At 41.2% G+C, this 14,368-nt stretch overlaps 1 protein-coding gene and 1 long non-coding RNA gene across 10 annotated transcripts in view; one reads left to right on the top strand and one right to left on the bottom strand.

Moving 5' to 3' along the window:
- Positions 1 to 2,020, bottom strand: part of CNTRL (centriolin) — an 83,214-nt gene extending 81,194 nt beyond the window's left edge. For all 9 annotated transcript variants that reach the window (XM_064579462.1, XM_064579451.1, XM_064579452.1 and 6 more), the window contains exon 1: positions 1,874 to 2,020. The gene's annotated coding sequence lies outside the window, so the exon portion shown is untranslated. The remainder of the gene's footprint in view (positions 1 to 1,873) is intronic.
- Positions 2,021 to 4,394: 2,374 nt separating this feature from the next.
- LOC123849422 (uncharacterized) lies at positions 4,395 to 13,377 on the top strand. The gene is made up of 3 exons (XR_010407665.1): positions 4,395 to 4,412; positions 6,499 to 6,563; positions 13,244 to 13,377. It is a non-coding gene; the product is annotated as an uncharacterized LOC123849422 (long non-coding RNA).
- Positions 13,378 to 14,368: the final 991 nt, after the last annotated feature.

Here is a 14,368-nt window from a genome sequence, read left to right as displayed (position 1 = left end):
ATCCCTCTCCATCCCGTACCCTTTTCATCACATCTCAGTACTTTCCCTACAATTCTACTTCATCCCATACCCTCTGACACATTTAAATACCTTACGCTTTAACTTTCTCTAGTCCTTTCAAATATGCTGATTCCCACTCCTCACCAAAGGCAGTCCTCCCATCCTGTGCTTGTCAAGCTCTGCCTCCTATCCTTCATCCCATTCTCATTGCCAAGTTTCCTCACAAATTCTGTCCAAATTTCCTAACACTGTATTAGTCTCCATTTATCTGTAGTTCTTTCCAGTATCCTACCTCAACACTTCTATATCCGTCCTGATTCCCCAAACTACTCATCTCAGCAAATATCCTGACATCCTAATCCATTCCAATATTCTGACTTCAAATTATTCTCCTCCTCCAACAAAATAGCCAAACCTCTACACATTCCTCTTCATCCCAATGTGATTGATTGCTTGACTACTAACCTTTCCTTTCTAACACCCTGACCCCCCGTGTCCGTCTTCATCCTATTAATATCCTGGGTTCTCCTCTCATATCTCTCTCCATTCTACTCAGGTATCCTAAAAGCCGATGCCGCCCATCTCTTCCCATTAATTTATTTATTCAGTAATTCAATTTTATTGAGTAACTTTTATGCACTAAGAACTGTGAGGCTTTAAAAATAGAACTGAGAAAGCAGTGTTTCTACACTCAAGATGCACAAAAGGATTACATCTCCCTATTATACACGGTCTTTGCACCAAGTGGTCTCCTTTAATAACATCTTACAATTAGAATTAACCATTTGTACAACAACTTGATTATTGCTTGCTTCTAAGCTACAATACGGCAGAGATTCTATTGTTTGATGTACAATAAATATTTGCTAAATGGATGAAAAGAGGAATGTACTAAGCACTCTAAAGACATTAGCAAATTTAAATTCTTACAGATGATGTAGAAGGTCAGAATTATTAACCTCATTTACTAGTGGCAGTGTTTCACTGAGAATTAAGAGCTTGGGTTTTGGGACTACACAACCCCAGTTCAAATCCTGCTTCTCCACTTACTGTGTGACATTAGGCAAATTACTTAACCTCTCTGATCCTCAGTTTCACCACTTTTAAACTGAAGATGGCTACCTCATGCAAGTTATTTTAAATTCTGAATTAGTTAATACATGCAAAGGACTTAGAACTGAATTTGACACATAGTGTAGACTCAAAGGTAATCAGCAGTTATTTTTACAAACGAGAAAACATGCTCAGGAGGATTAAGGAAGATGCCCAAAGTCACAGAGTGGGTTAAGTAACACTTAAAAGGTGGCACAATCAAGACTTGAACCCAAGTTTCGACATGAAAATTCACCCATCCTTTAACCATTATACAACAAAATATTTGCTCTTCCATTTAACATTTCTTCCCCATATCCTAACTTTCATCATTGTCCATGTACTGTATGCCGTCCAACACCACGACACTCGTGAGGACACCCAAACCTTCTTTATCCCTTTCATCCCCCACAGACACCTGGCACACCCCGGTCCCTCCCTCCTCCTCTGGGTGGCGGGACCCCCATCCTTCTCGGCGCCGCACCCCCAACGTCCACACCTCCCCACATTCCGGTTCCCTATCCCCAAGCGCCCCCGCCATCCCCACCCGTAACCTTTTCGGCACTCGTCCAAACCTCCCTCTTTCATGCTCCTCTCCACGCCCGTTCCGGGCCCTCCCCTCCTTCTCATCCAATCCCAATTCCCAGGAACACGCCCCCGCCCCCGATTCCATCCCCAGCCGGCCCACCCCCCGCTCGGTCCAGGCCTTCGCGCCTTCGCCAGCGGCCCCCACGGCTCCGCCCGATGCCTGAGAACGGCCTCGATCAGGCCTGGCACTTACCGCCAGGGAGCCGAGCGGAGCAGGCCCGCGGGACGAGGCGGGCTGGAGACGCGCAGCTTCTTCCTTCTAGGCGTCCAGCGGCGCAGCGGCCATTTTGTTGTGTTGTGCCGGTTGCCTGGGGGCCGCGCGCGCGGCGTGGGCGGGGCCTGCTGCGGCCACGCCCCTCCCGGGGCCGTTGAGGAGGCGGGGCCGGGCTTCCCGCCGCCTGTGCCGCCTCTGCGTCGGGTACTCAGGGACGCGAGGCTTGCTGATGGTGTGGAGTCTGTGGGGGGTGAGGTTTCCTGCTGCAGCCGCCGACTAGCCCGTCTCCCTTCCCTGAGGCGAAGCCGTAGCTGCCTCACGCCGAGGCTCCGACACGCTCTTGCGGGGGGCGGGCTGGGCCAGAGGCCGACCTGAGGAGACAGACTTGGTGCTGCCGCCAAGCTCCCGCCCTTGCGACGCTGGCAGCAGCTTCTCCTTGCGCGGCCTGTTTTCGGAGACGAATTCTCCCCTTCAGGGACCAGTGAGGCCAGACGTGGATGAAGCGCTGGGCTTGGACTCAGCCGCCACCTGGGGTTAAGGGCGCGAGACCAGCCTGGGAATCCGGGCAGCGAATGTTCCGTGGGCTGTGGAGAATATTCCTCTGCTTGGGGACAGAAGCAAAAGCAAGAAGCATCTGAGGAAACTTGAGTTAGGGCTTGCCTGAAAGTGCTGCATTTCACCGCGTCCATCCAGCAATTATTTGAAGAGAATTTCGCAGATACTGTGCATTAAAAACAAAATCCGTTAGGGCACCTGGGTGGCCCTGTCGGTGGAGCTCAGACTCTTGATTTCTGCTGAGGTCATGATCTCAGGGTGGTGAGATCGAGCCCCAAGTGGGGCTCCATGCCCAGCGGGGAGTCTGTTTGGAATTCTCCCTCCTCCTTTTCCTCTGCCTCCCACTCTTGCTCTCTAAATAAACAAACATAACATCTTTAAGAAAAACCAAAAACCTCTTCAAGGACACCTTCCTCCACCCCAGCCTCCTATTTCCCAGCTTGTAGCTTGAACCGTGTCGCCATCAGAGGCTTCACCATCTCCAGAAATCTCCAGTGCAGCCACTACCTCTCTTTTACCATAATCTTCGAATCTTAACAACTCATTTGCTCAAAAGACCCCCATCCCAGCACAATGCTTAACTTCATTATGATATCCAGTCCCTCATTCTTAAAGATTTTTATTTATTTATTTGAGAGAGAGAGAGTGAGAGACAGAGAGCATGAGAGGGAGGAGGGTCAGAGGGAGAAGCAGACTCCCCGCTGAGCAGGGAGCCCGATGCGGGACTCGATCCCGGGACTCCAGGATCATGACCTGAGCCGAAGGCAGTCGCCCAACCAACTGAGCCACCCAGGCGCCCGAAAATCTTAATTTTAATGCAGCCCAATTCACCAATCTTTGTCTTGTGGTTAATGCTTTTTTTTTTTTAAGATTTTTTTTTAAATTTATTTATTTGAGAGAGAGAATGAGAGAGAGAGAAAGAGAGAGAGCACATGAGAGGGGGGAGGGTCAGAGGGAGAAGCAGACTCCCCGCCGAGCAGGGAGCCCGATGCGGGACTCGATCCCGGCACTCCAGGATCATGACCTGAGCCGAAGGCAGTCGCCCAACCAACTGAGCCACCCAGGCGCCCTCCAGTCCCTCATTCTTAACCATTTGCTCTCAATCCCTTTCTAACCATCAGAGAGTTCATGGTCCCATCTTTGTAACAATGTTTTAGAAATTCCCTCTACCCGTGCCTCAGTTTCCTCATCCATGAAACGGGATAATCATACCTACTTCCTACAGTTTTCCTGATAATTATAAAAGTTAATGCCTGTGAAAGAACTTAGAGATGTGCCTGCCCCATAGTAAATTCTCAAAATGTTTCAGTTATTTTAATATTAGGCAAAGGTTTTCCAGAAGTGATATTTCATCTTAGGCCTGAAAGAGGAAAAGAATTTAGTCAAGGTGTAGGACAGTGGGGGAAGAATTTGCTTGGCAAAGGGAACAACGTGTGCAAACCCCAGGAAAGGGGGAAGAAAGAGCATGACAATCAGCTGGTTGTTAAGTAGATCATTATAGCTGGTGCAAAAATTTGGAGTGAAGAAGCTAAAAAGAAGAAGGTGGAAGAGAGGCCATATTATAAGCCACATTGGGCACTTCTAGTTTTTCCTCAGAAGTGGGTTCACCTCAATAGGAAGTTCGGGTGACTTCCAACAGGGGGCACTATTCCCATTCACATTTACATGAATGATGTTCCCTACCTGTCTCCCGCTATTTATGCAACACAGAAGGAAGCCCTTGGAGTTGTAGAACAAGCCTAAATTCCTGAAAAGCTCCAGATTTTAAATTTAAAAGGAAGATGTATCCATTTTTTATTGACGTTAGATGATATTTGTTAGTTTGGAATGTGTCTGTTGCTGAAGTTCAGTTCTATCGTTTTTTGTTTGTTTTGACATTCATTTCTTTTTCTCTTTTCCACCAGAGAATTGGATTTATTGTGTAACCTCAGTGGTATGCCTCGCCGTCTATAATGATATTCAGGTGGGTTCCATTATCAAATCATGGTGTGCTGGTGTAGTTCATTATCAATGCTATCAAACATATACACAAAATATGCAAAAATAATTGATTCCAGCAAAAATATACACAAAATCCAGAGGATAGTGCAAAACACTTTTCCAGTTAACCTTGATGGGTACTCTCCAGTCCCTTATTGCCAAATTTTCCTCCTTCATCCAGATACAGTACCCTCTACTAGGGTCTAGCATGAGGGTGTTAGACCTCAGGCCTTAGAGATGTCAGAGGGGAAATCTTTCTCTAGGTAATTAGAATATTAACTGCGTCCCTTTGCATGCTAAAAGAACCTCCCTCCCCAAAGCAAGAGTGAGAATAGGAAAGGAATGAGGGTACCTCGTTCATTCCACACTAATTTGTATTTAACTCAAAATATGAAGAAGTTGTTTCCTTCTGTTGCATTTACAATACAAATATTAGCCATGGTAGAGTCGCTTGGCTGTCCCTTGGTTCTTTCCTAATGATAGCAAAGTTATTTTGTTTGTTTGAACTTGCCTCATTTTGAAACCCAGTTTAATGATTTTGCAAATTTGCTTTAGAGGAGAATCAGACTAGCTGGTCAGGCAGGGATGAAGCTTCTGCTACTGCCATTTCTTTCTGTGACTTTAAAAGTTAACTAAATTACAGATGTATTTTAAAATAAATGCTATTATGTGCCAGGTTTGTGGGGGTGCAGTGGTGAATGAGATAGACACAGTTTTTACCCTGAAAGAGATTGCAATCTAGTGGGAAATACAGAAAAGTAAGACACTCTGATAATGGAATAGAATTAGAGACTTGGTGGTGTTCCATGCGAATCCATGTATGGGTTGGGTCCAGATGGGAAGGACCTACAATATCCAGTGATTTATAACAACCCTATCCAGGTTAACCTTGGGCTGTTTCCAGTGCCAATGTTTGAAATGACACCAAGACTTGAAGAATTTGAGGCCTGCCCTGTGAGTTCAGATCTAAAGGCCAGAACAGGCCTTTTGTGCTCAGGTCCAAACCAGACCCTACTCAGGCAAACCTTGAACCCCTCTGTCTCTGAACCATACCACCTGAATCGAGACTGTTATTTGTCTTTCACCTCTTTAGGGTTGGAGTGGCTCTCCCATGTGACCAGAGAATATGTAAGACCAGTATAGCCTCCAGATGCTATTGGCTTGTATCTAGCTTTGAAATATTTTAAGCTCTAGATTCCTGTAAGTTCCTTCCTAATTTTAAAGCTTTTGTAAGTTAATATTTTGAATTTCTACAAAAGGGAAACCCTTTCTTTCAGAAGCATTCCAGCTAATAAATACAGATGAAATGCCCAAGTTAGGAAATTGCCATTTTGCAACCTGTAACATATTTGATTCAGACACAGATCATCAAGAGATGTTGAAACCATTACATGAAATATAGTTGGGGAATAAGATATTCACTTGGTCTCAAAATATCACCCTACAGATATCATCAAAAGGGAATAAATTCAGGATAACATCAGAATGGGAAGTGAACTAGAGACAAATTTCTAGAAGAAGGAAAATACCATATTTACATTGACCGGTGAATCAGAGATGAGGGAGATTGACAGTCCATATAAAACTTTACCAGATTCTTGGGGCACCTGGGTGGCTCAGTCATTAAGCGTCTGCCTTCGACTCAGGTCGTGATCCGAGTCCTGGGATCAGGCCCGTACCGGCTCCCTGTCCATGGGAAGACTGCTTCTCCCTCCCCCACTCCCCCTGCTTGTTTTCCCTCTCTCGCTCTGTCTCTCTCTGTCAAATAAATAAATAAAATCTTAAAAAAAAGAAAAAAAAAACTTTACTAGATTCTTTTTAACAGATTTATGGAATGTAAGAACTAGAGAGAATTTCATCTAGCTTACCTCCTTCAATTTACAGTTAACATTATCATCATCTTTCAGTCTTAAAAGATAAAGTTATTTTCTTACATAGAAATGGCCAGGCTCTAGTGTTAAGTCATTGGCTCGGGGCTGCCTGGGAAGGGCACAGCCTCAGCTTGAAAGCTAATGTGGGTCTTGAAAGCATTAACAACTGGAAGCTATTAACTAATATGCTCTTTGCAGCTGGATGGCAAGTTCTTTCTATAAGTGAAATCCAAGCAGCCCGCTCTGTTGCCAAAGTGCAAAAGGTATGTGCTGAGGGTGTTGGTGTCTGATGATAAGGGTGCTTTTGTATTGAGGGAGGGGTCTCCTGAACCAGTAGGTCCTGGCCTCTCGTCATTCTTTCTTTTATTTAAATTTTATTTATTTATTTGAGAGAGAGAGAATGAGAGAGAGAGAGCACGAGAGGGGGAGGGTCAGAGGGAGAAACAGACTCCCCGCTCAGCAGGGAGCCCGATGCGGACTCGATACTGGGACTCCAGGATCATGACCTGAGCCGAAGGCAGTCACTTAACCAACTGAGCCACCCAGGCACCCTCTTTTTTTTTTCCTTTTATGTCCTGTCCAGATATAATTAACTCTTTGTTATTATTAATGCTACTCACCACTATAACCAATCAAAACCATACTACTGAGTTCTCTCGTCTTCTCAATGCCCCATGGAGACGTAAGCATTTTTAGCCAGCCTGTTATTGGGGTTTCCTGGAGGCTCAAGCATAGCCTATTGAGGCTGAACCCAAGGAAAGTCAGAATGGCAATGTCTATTGTCAGAATTATCTTCCCATCTCCATGTAGCCTGATGCAGGAACTTGAACTCCTCTTAACTACCTCTTGTAATAATTTCTGAGGACCTCCCTAGTAATTATGCCTTAGGTGACCTTCATTTGGATAATGCTTAGGTTCCAGCTGGTACTCTAAAAAGGTAAAAGAAAAGAGATCAAACTGATCCTAGGAGATAGTCACATAGAAGAGAATCTACTTCTAGTACAGTGGTTTAGTCTTGGCTGTATATTTAATTATGAGAGGGGCTTAAAAATACTCATGCCTGCCCACCCCACCCCATTCAGACCTTGATTTAATCAGTCCAAAGCATGGCCTAGGATTCAAGATTTTTAAAAGCTCCCCAGATGACTTTAATGTGCAGACGAGACTCAGAACCACTACCCTAGTTGGTGGTGGAAACTAAAGAAAGAAGCATCATTTGACAAAATCAGCATGTGAGTTCTTCAATTTGTTCAGTTCCTTTGTTCAGTAAATACAGCAAATTTGACTCAGCCCTGCCTACCAGACATGACTACATTTCATTACTGGACAAGTAGAATATAAAAAGAGATTGGTGGAATTGTATAGAAAGTATAAGTATTCAGTAAGAATAGGGTCTTCAAGGCACACACAGAAAGAGGCATTATTCTCTTCAGAGTAGATCAAGGAAGATACCTTATAAAAAAGTGTTTGTAGGCTGAGACCTGAAGACAACCAATGGGAATTACTCACATGAGGAAGGTGGGAAGAGCATCTAAGGCAAAGGGAATAGGTAGGCTGTCAAAGACCAAAGATATTTGAGAGAACAACTTCAGGAAACCAGAAATTCATCAGCAGGGCTAGAGCATAGTTGGAACAATAAAAACCGTAAATTAGGTGCCACAGCCGAAGGGGCTAGATGGTGTTAAATCTGTAGATCAATTTGGGGGCATATTGCAATATTAATGATATTAAGTCTTCTGAGTCATAAACTTGGGATGTCCTTCTATTTAAGTTTTCTTTAATTCTTTCCACATGTTTTGTAGTTTTCAAAATGCAACTTTTATACTTCAAGTTTTTTCTGAAGTACTTTATTTTCTTTGATGCTATTATAAATGGAAGTGTTTTCTTAATTTCATTTCAGTTTAATCATTGCTGCTGTATAGAAATACAATTGACTTTTGTATATAGATCCAGTATCCTGCAACCTGGCTGAACTTATTTCTTAAATTTAATTTTTTTTTAGTGGATTACTTTGGATTTTCTATATACCAGATCATGTCATTCGCAAATGGAGATAATGTCACTTCTTCCTTTCCTTCCTTTTATTTATTTTTCTCACCTAACTGTCCTGGTTAGAACTTCTAGGATAATGTTGAATGGAAGTGGGAAAAGTAGGCATCCTTGTTTTTTTTTCTGATCTTGGAGGAAAGCATTCAATCTTTTACCATTTAAGTATGATGTTAACTGTGGATTTTTCTTAGATGCTGTTATCAGGTTGGAGAAGTTCTCTTCTACTTCTAGCATGTTGAGTATTTGTTGTTTTGTTTTGTTTTAAATCATAAAAGAGTCTTGAATTTTGTAAAATGCTTTTTCTGCAACTATTGAGATGACCATGTGGGTTTTGTTCTTCATTCTGTTGTTATGGTGTTTTACATTAATTAATTTTGGGATGTTAAACCAACCTTACATTCCTGGGATAAATCCCACTTCCTCGTGGTGTATAATCTTTTTATATGCTGGATTTGTTTTGCTAATATATTGTTGAGGATTTTTGCATGTATATTCGTAAGTGATAATCGGTTTCTAATTTTCTTATGCTGTCTTTGGTTTGGGTATCAGGGTAATACTGGTCTGATAGAATGAATTGGGAAGTGTTCCCTCCTCTTCTATTTTTTGAGAAGAATTGGCATTAATTCTTCTTTATATGTTTGATTCCAGTGAAGCCTTTGGACTTGGGCTTCTTTTTGTGGGTAGTTTTTAAATTGCTAATTGAATTTCTTTACTTACTAGAGGTCTTTTCTTTTTTTTTTTTTTACTGTCTTTTAAATCTTAAAGACATACTTTGCAACTTTCCAGTCCCAACTTTTTTTTTTTTATTCTTATGTTAATCCCCATACATTACACCATTAGTTTTAGAGGAAGTGTTCCATGATTCATTGTTTGTGCACAACACCCAGTGCTCCATGCAGAATGTGCCCTCCTCAATACCCACCACCAGGCTAACCCATCCTCCCACCCCCCTCCCCTCTAGAACCCTATTTGTTTTTCAGAGTCCATCGTCTTAGAGGTCTTTTCTGATTGTCTATCTCTTCTTTGGTCAATTTTAGTAGTTTATGTATTTCTAGGAACTTTTCTATTTCATCTGTTTTTTTAATTTCATCCTGTTGGCATACAGTTGTTCATAGCATTCCCTTATAGTCCTTTCCATTTGTGGAATATTGGGAATAATGTCTTGTCTTTCATTCATTATTTTAGTAATTTGAGTCTTTTTTCTTAGAGAGCTTAGCTAAAGATTTGCTAATTTTGTCGATCTTTTTAAAGAAACAAGTTTTGGTTAAGTTGATTTTCTCTATTGTTTTTCTATTCTCTAATTCCCACTCTAATCCTTATTATTTCCTTTCTTCTACTTGCTTTGCATTTAGTTTCCTCTTCTTTTCCTACTGTCTTAAGGTGGAGGTTAGGTTGTGCTTTGAGATCTTTTTTTTTTTTAAGATTTATTTGAGAGAGAGAGAGACAGCGCCTACACAAGCAGGGGGAGAGGCAAAAGGAGAAGCATGTTCCCTGCTGAGCAGGGAGCCTGACATGGGATTGGATCCCAGAACCCTGGGATCATGACCTGAGCCCAAGGTAGATGCTTAACTGACTGAGCCACCCAGGCGCCCCAAGATCTTTCTTCTTTTTTAATGTAGGTGTTTATAGCTACAGAATTTCCTCTAAGCACTGCTTTCATTGCATCCCATATATTTTGGTATGTTGTGTCTTCATTTTCATTGATCTCAAAGTATTTTCCAATTTCCTTTGTGATTTTTTTTTCTTTGACCCATTGGTTATGTATTAAGTTTAAGATGCCAATTAGATATCCAAGTGGAGATATGAGTAAGGCAGTTAGATATACAACTCTAGGGCTTAGAAAAGTGGTCCACCTGATGGGTGGACCATGGGACTGAGTACAAAACAAGTAACACAGATTGTTCTTTTGTGGTCTAAATATTGAAGCCCATGTGAAAAGAAGACATATGTTAAATATGCTCTTGAAATAAAGTGTTGTTATTTTGTTTTTGTTTTTTGTGTTTTTTGGATGGCTTCGGTTACTGAGACAGTTGGCCAAAAATAAAAACAGAGCTAAAATCATTCTCATCTCTGATGAGAGTGTTTCTAACACTGTTGGTCTGAAAATGTTCTGGACTGGATCTATGCAGCTGCAACCTTAAGGTCCTTTTACATTAAATCATTCTTTTCAGTACATTGTTGCTTCTTTGTTTTCCTATCATTGCTCCTCCTTGACATGGTTCAAAATTCAGTCAATGGTTTAAATATTAGCTTACAAGTGTCTGTTTAGAAGAATATGTTGCAATAGCACGTATGTCCCAACATTACTTCCATGAGAATGTTCATTAACTACTCACACAAGTCCATCAGTCCCAACAAAATTATAAAGTCAAACATTGCAGTTGTAAAGCCCTGCCTAACACACTATCAAAATCTAAAACTTTTGTGGTATATCAGTTTTTAAAGTTGCTGTTGTGAATGAATGTTTGACATTTCAGGATTTCATGAATTTCTGGTTGCATTTTACCTTAGAGAACAATTTCACTAATGCTTTGGATAAAATGAACTACCTATCTATTCTTTTCATGGAACAAAGAACATTAGTAGGTCATAAAGAGATGGTCAACATCCCCAGGGTCAGAGCAGCAAGGTCAAAATGTCCTTGTTTGTTTCCCATTGCATACAAAATGAAGTCCAGACTCATTAACATGGCATTCAGGGCCATATACAATCTGCCCTCAACCTACCTTTCAATATTATTTTCCTTGGTCCACCTGATCATTCATTCATTCATTCATTCATTCATTTGGCAATAATTTGTTGAGTGTCTTAAGTGTCCTTAGGCACTGTAATAAGTTCTAGGGTATATCCCCATTGTATATGTTAGACCCACTACCTGTCCTCATGGAACTTACAACCTAGACAGAAGAACAGTCAAGTGAACAGGCAATTACAAAACCCAATCACCTAACCCCTAGCCATCCCAACTATACCTAGAGACTTGCAGTTCAGGATGGGACCATACATGCAACTGAATGCAGATTTGAGAAAGCCTAAGCTAACAATAGCTTCATAGCTCCCTTGGCCATGTCCTGGTCATCGACATTGATGGATCATTTCTAGCCCTAGAATTCCTGGGAACATCTCAGCATTTGGGAAGCTGCCTTGGGATTTCAGACCTGCTCTAAAGTGGTCAGTACAGGCCTCATGGGCCCCAATTCAAACCAGACCCATTCCAGGGAAGCTTCAGAACCACTTCCATATCTGAGACATTCTACACGTGGTCCAGGATGATAGTCCTTTCCCATGCTCTGTAAATTTAGAATGTAGAGCCTGAGACAGGGAGGCAGTCTTATGCAAGTAGGTTTATTGCAAGACTTCTCTCAAAAGAAACCTGTAAGCCATGAGGGAAGCTGCACAGGGCAAGGCAGGATCTAAGCAAAGACGTGGTGTCAACTGAGGTCTAGCTTTAGCCTGATCCCGGGGCGGGGCGGGGGAGGCGCTGCTCTCTAGCGTGCATGGTACCACAAAGTTGTCCCACCTTGAAGCAAGGTAGCTAGGTAGTTGTGTCCCCAGAATCAGTCAGTTATTGACTATGGACCAATCCTAGAGAGAGGATGTAACTTCTCAAGCATTTCTGGGCAAGCTGTCCGCCATGGCTGAAGCAAATTACCTGGAGAAGGGGGAAACTTTAGCAGCCAACACTCACAGTATCTATAGGATGGGTGCACCAAGCCCGGGAAAGGGGATCTTGTCACGGCATCAACTGCATCTACTACACTCAGAAAATGTGCCAGAGCAGCTTCCAAGTGTTTGTCTGTGTCCAGGTTTGAAACACTCCCATTTGGGTGTCTTTTCTGCTTTACTCATCAAAATCTGCTTATACTTCAAATTACAAAATTACCTATGAACGTTAAAAGGTTGTGATTTAGATTCTTAAACTTCCTTCTCAGTGATCCCACTATCTAATGTTAATAATTAACCTGAAGGGCGCCTGGGTGGCTCAGTTGGTTAAGCGACTGCCTTCAGCTCAGGTCAAGATCCCAGGGTCCTGGGATCGAGTCCCGCATCGGGCTCCCTGCTCCTTGGGAGCCTGCTTCTCCCTCTCCCACTCCCCCTGCTTATGTTCCTGCTCTCGCTGTCTCTCTCTCTGTCAAATAAATAAATAAAAATCTTTAAAAAAAAAATTAACCTGAAGACTAATTTAACCAAATTCTTCAAGCTGAGTTTACAAAAAGGAGGGCAGTTTCAGGAAAGGTTCTGTCAATAGTTTAATGCTACCCCAGCCATGAACATTTTTGGTCTATATTTTTTTCTACTTGGGAAAAAGTTGGGTACAGGAGCAAACGTAAGTGAAAGACCCCATTTTCATTTGCAATGTATTTTGGTTATAATTTTATAGAAAAAAGAACTCAATCAGCTGCCACATGAAATTTTCTACTTCTGAAAACTGAATTGAATTTCTTCTTTTATCTATTGTCCTATGCCGTTGCTCTGTTTTCTATATGAGTACTTTGTGAACAGTGTTTGACTTGTATTCTAAAACTTCATATTTTTCCCAAGCTGTTACCCTTGCCCCAGGGAAGAGTAACTTACTGATTGATATTTTGGTTAAAAATGGATTCTTTGAAAGACTGACACATAATCCCTATTTGCATTTCTTATAGAGGATTCTATTAAACATACCCAGGCTGCAACTGATCAAAACCACTACCATGTGTCTGCTTGAAATCTAATCCTTGGGATGCTTTCAGGAAGCTATCCTGGCTTTATCATAGATAATAAAATTTTGAGAAATAAAAAATATGTTGTTAGGTGTAAGAAACGTTGCTAATTTCAATTGATTCTCCTAAGTGAAAAATGTTTTAAAAATATGTTTTATTAACAGATTGACTATATTTTATTGTTTCAACAGGTATGTTGTCTCAGCACCTATTGTATTCTATGTTTGGAACCTCTGAAAATGTAGTAATTCAAGTTCATGGATACACAGACTCATTTGCTGTGACCACTGCTATTAAAAGTTATCCTGATAATAGTTCTACATATTCTTTTGGCCAAGGTAATTTATCTCCAAAAAATAAACTCCAAAGTTCTGCAAACTTAACTGTATGTATTCTTATAATAGTTTATTTTATATGCCAAACGTTTCTTTATAAAACACACATGGATCCTTTCTACATATGTGGGTGTAAAAATGTGTTACATCATACTATTAAGTGAATCTACTATTTAATAAGAAATAAATGCCATATGTTTATAAAGGTAAGTAAGTGGGAAATGTTAAATAGAGAATCCACTTTTTATTTGGGGGCAATGTAAAGAAATGTATAAAGCAGATAAAGGTTATTAAGGTGAAAAGATCTGATGATATGAGTTGAAAATGAAGTCAACCGACACATACACCCGTTTAAAAATTGCAAGATGAATACAGTAGTCTCTTCTGATCAGCTGTTTCACTTTCCGTGGTTTCAGTTAACCGTGGTCAACTGTGGTCCAGAAGCAGATGATCCCCCTCCTAATGTATCATCAGAAGGTCAATCATAGCCTCACACTACATCACACACCTGTGTCATTCACCTCACTTCCTCTCATCACACAGGCATTTTACCATCTCGCATCATCACAAGAGGAGTAAATACAGTAAAGTAAGATATTTTGAGAGAGAAAAATAGACCACTTTTATTATGGCATATTGCTATAATTGTTCTATTTTATTATTAGTTACTGTTAATCTCTTGCTGTGCCTAATTTATAAATTAAACTTTATCATAGGTATTTTGTATAGAAAAAAACCTGTATTTATATATAGGGTTTGGTACTAACCACAGTTTCAGGCATCCACTGGGGGTCTTGGAATGTATCCCTCATGGATAAAGGGGGACTACTGTACTAGAAAGAGATAATTTATATACTTAAATTTTATATATTCAGAGGAAAAATAGAGGAAGAGAAAGACATAGAGGTTTTTTGTTTTTGTTTTTTTAATATTTTATTTATTTATTTGACAGAGAGAGACACAGTGAGAGAGGGAACACAA

The sequence above is a fragment of the Mirounga angustirostris genome, unplaced genomic scaffold (assembly GCF_029215605.1).
Source record: "Mirounga angustirostris isolate CCGP_5_RB_7025 unplaced genomic scaffold, mMirAng1.0.hap1 SCAF_15, whole genome shotgun sequence".
Classification (NCBI taxonomy): Eukaryota; Metazoa; Chordata; class Mammalia; order Carnivora; family Phocidae; genus Mirounga; species Mirounga angustirostris.
Note: the sequence above shows the minus strand (reverse complement) of the source record. Positions and strands in the feature narration are given on the sequence as shown.